The sequence below is a fragment of the Dasypus novemcinctus genome, chromosome 17 (assembly GCF_030445035.2).
Source record: "Dasypus novemcinctus isolate mDasNov1 chromosome 17, mDasNov1.1.hap2, whole genome shotgun sequence".
Lineage (NCBI taxonomy): Eukaryota > Metazoa > Chordata > Mammalia > Cingulata > Dasypodidae > Dasypus > Dasypus novemcinctus.
In genome coordinates, this window is record NC_080689.1 from 30,955,553 (window position 1) to 30,959,563 (window position 4,011).

Below are 4,011 nucleotides of genomic sequence, written 5' to 3' on the forward strand. Positions count from 1 at the left end.
CATTATTAAAATAACGCCATAGTATCAGCAAAAGTTTATCTGGTAAAAGGGGTTCTCCAGTCGAAATAGGATGGAAATAAAAAAGTTAAACACAAGTTTACCATATGACTCAGCAATTCCATTCCTAGATAGATACCCAAAAGAACCGAAAACAGGGACTCAACAGATATTTATACACCAATATTCACAGCAGCATTATTCACAATAGACAACCTAAGTATCTATCAACAGATGAATGGAAAAAGAAAATGTGGTATATCCATACAATGGAATATTATTCAGCTATAAGAAGGAATGAAGGTTTGATACTTGCTACAACATGAACCTTGAAGACATGTTGAGTGAAGTGAGACACAAAAGGACAGATGTTGTAAGATTACACTTGTATGAAATAACTAGAATATGTAAAATCATGGAGTGCAGGTTACCGGGGCTGGGGGAAGGGGTGAATGTGAAGTTATTGCTTAATGGTACAGTGTTTCTGTTTTGGATGATGGGAAAGTTTTGGTAATCAACGGTGGATATACTTAATGCCACTTAATTGTACACTTAAAAGTGGTCAAAATGGCAAATATTTTGTTATATATATGTAACTACATATAGAGACCACAAAATCTGGTCTAGATTCCACAAGTTATATATGAGGACACTGAGGCCCAGAGACGAAGAGACATATTCAAGGTTGCACAGCCAGTGAGGGGTGGAGCTCAGACTCCTAGTTCACTGATCTTCAGAGGCAACCTGTGTGAGATAAAATGCTTTGAAGGGCTCACGAGCTGTCCCCTTGCTGGAAAATATCCCTGGCAGCAGAGCCACCAGGTTCAGCGTCTGCCCTTACCAGGTGTCTCCTTTAGAGCTTCAATTTCCTTGGTAGGCTATAGTAAAAATGGCTTTTTGAAGTGCTGCCTTCCCTTTGCACGTAGTCAGAGATTAGTCAGTATCTGCTGAACCAACAAAGGAGTGGATCCATGAATGGAGGGAGTGGGAACCAAAGAGGGACCGCCAGGGGCCAACTTTGCTGCTCATTGTTCACCAGGTGGGATTTGTCTGAGGGACTTAGGAGGAAAGAAGGACAGATTCCTGCAACTGAATTCGAGAAGACACTGTGTATGGGTCCACAACCTTCTAGTTTACCAGGAAATTAATCTCTTTCCATTTAGGAGAACAAGAAAAAAATTATATCCACCTCACCCATCTGCCTCTGCCTGGCAAACCATGCATTTACTTTTCAGCCTGTTCCAACTTTGGGGAGGAACTTATTTCAAAGGACCACTTTCTGTTACCTTTGATTTATCCTGGATTCACCCATACGTGTTCCTGGGAGCCCTCACCCTGGAAATGTTGTAAACACTGCATCTAGCACCTGCCTGGTGGGAAATTGCAGATGGTGTTGACCATCTCTTTGCTGAACTCTTGCCTCTCAATGTATGTCTGTTTACAAAATCACCTGTCTCTATTCTCTCGATGGATAATCCAAGCTTCTAAAAACACCACCTGCAAGAGGCCCCTGCCTTACACATGATCTGCTGTTGTCTCGTCATTGTCTACCTGATCTCTTAAATTTCAAGGCTGTCTACAAGCTGGGTGTGTCCTGGGTGGGGCTTCCCTTCTCTCCTGCTCCACACCCGTCACCCCCTTACTGTGGCCACATGACCATCAAGCTGACTACACACATGCCCTGTATTCTGGCCCCATCACTTGCTCATGCCAGATGAGTCAGGCCTGAGCCTGCTGTTTGCTTCCTGAGAACAGAGGTCACCAAGCAGAGGGACCAGCATGCCAAGAGGGTCGAGGAGACAAGAGGAGTGAGGCAAGTCTGGAGGAAGAGAGAGGGGGAAGGGGGTACTACATAGAAGCAGCTGCTGTAGAAGATCCATCTTCCCAGGAGGAATCCAAGTTCAAGGAGGAAGCAGGTTCCTGCGGAATTACCAGTTAGGTAGACTAGGCACACTGCAAAGGGCCAACAAAAAACGTTCAAATTTTTTATTCTTTAGTAATCAGAAGGTAAAAAATGAGTATTATAATAATGTATAATAATGAATCCAGCCTGATTATATTAGCCTTTATACCAACACAGTAGTAAAATAATTTTTTAAAATCTGTATTTTATAGAGGAAGTGGCCCACGAAGGCAAAAGTGCCTAGGATCCCTGAAAGTCATGACACGACCCTGGGTCCAGTGTTTTAGATTTTCTGATTTTTTGAAAGAGAAATAGATATGCAGATATTTATACACGTTCTCTTGAGTTTAAGTATTGGAAATTAGTTTTACAATTAACGGGAAGTGAACAATGCACTTTGTGGTCCAATAAAACACGAAGGGCCTACCCTGCAACCTCTCGAAAATGAGGCCTTTATCCACGTCCTCTAATGCCAGGGGCTTGACGCGATTTCGAGGGCTCGCCTTCTGCCCGGGGCGCCCCATCACCCGCTCGGGTAGGAACAGGAGCCGCAGAAAGCCGTAGGGGTCCTGGGAGGGGCGGCCGTCACCCGTGCTCTCGGCCCCCGGCCCACGCGGTAGAGGCCGCCCTCGGTCCCTTCCCACCCGGAGTCACAGCCCACGCTCATTAAAGGGTTTTCCGGTTCCCGCGTTGGCGCCACCGCCAGGGCGGCGCGGGGAATCCGCGCGGGTCCTCAGCCTCACTTTCCCGCCTTGGGGTGCAGGGTTAAGAAGCGGGAATTCCCCAGCCTCCGCAGCCGGGAGAACGCGCGCAGCCCCACCCCTCCGCTCGCGTCACCGCAGAGCCAGCCCCGCCTCCCGGCCGCCGAGTTCCGCCACCTCCCGGCTGGGCCGGGACCCTCGCGGGCCCACTCCCGGGAAGAGCAGCCTCACCCGGGACTCGGCGGGGGCCGCGGGAGCCGGGGCCGCGCCTCCCGTGCTGCTGCGCACAGATGCGGGCTTCCAACACTCCAGCGGCCCCTTCGTCACGGCCACGCTGACCGGCATCTCCGTCTCCGGGAGACACTCGCATCATTCCCCACCTCACCCGCCGAGACCCGTGGGCCGCGACCGTTTTTGCCCTGCTCGAAGTTCTAGTGCGCTCGGGGCCTGGGCTCGTTCCCGCCGAGCCGGGGCGGCGGGTGCGCATGCTCTGCGGAGGGCCGCACTAGGCCTCTGTGAACCCTGATAAAGCATTCGCCAGGGCGGCTCAGCGGAGCTCCAGTGGCGCAATCGGTTAGCGCGCGGTACTTATACAGCAGTACATGCAGAGCAATGCCGAGGTTGTGAGTTCGAGCCTCACCTGGAGCATGACCGTTTTGGGTACCCGCGCTTCCTCCTTTTGTCTCCTAGCCCTTTAAAGGAAGGAGTTTGGCTCTCTTTGGCCTTAAATTCCTCTCTCAGTCCGCTTTGGGTGCACGTCGCGTTCGGCACCTACCAGCGGAGACTCTCACCCGGATTCCAGTTTCCCTCTCGCGCCTCGGGCGGTTCCTTTGACAGCGCCCAGTACCAGGGATGCACGCAGGAGGTCCCGGGGCTCTGAACCCGCGAGGCCGCTCCTGCCTGGGCGTCGGGACCAAAATCTCCGCGCTCTCCCCTCGGCAGGGCGCGGCGCGTGCGGGGTGCAGGTAGAGGCTCCGGGGCCGGCGATCTGGGGCGGCCGCGCCCCTCCCTCTTCATTGTTGCTAACTAGTCGTCACACCTCTCCCTTAGGTCTGCAGGCGCCTCTACGCTGCGCGCCTTGCTCCCCTCCCCAGGCACCCAGCCCTCCCAGGGCAGAATTGCAGTTTGGGAAATGTGCCTGGGGGCGTTTCTATTCTGCGCGCTTTCTCCCTTGCGGTCTTTAATCCAATGAGTCCGGAATTGGGGAATTTCTTGGCAGACCAGAGGAGAGGTTTTCTAGGGGACACCCGAGCGGCGGGTGTCCTTACATGCACGCCGCGAATCCCGGGGTCAGCAGTCCGCCCGGGGAGGGCGGGTTGGGGCGGCGGGAAATCGGGTCTGCACTCGCATGACCAGCTGGTTTGGGAGGCAAGCCTGAGAAAACGCCACCGAGGCGCGGGCGCTCCTTTT

At 52.7% G+C, this 4,011-nt stretch overlaps 1 non-coding gene across 1 annotated transcript; it reads left to right on the top strand.

The window, feature by feature from the left end:
* Positions 1 to 3,156: 3,156 nt before the first annotated feature.
* TRNAI-UAU (transfer RNA isoleucine (anticodon UAU)) lies at positions 3,157 to 3,249 on the top strand. Its single transcript is given in 2 exon segments — positions 3,157 to 3,194; positions 3,214 to 3,249. It is a non-coding gene; the product is annotated as a tRNA-Ile (tRNA).
* Positions 3,250 to 4,011: the final 762 nt, after the last annotated feature.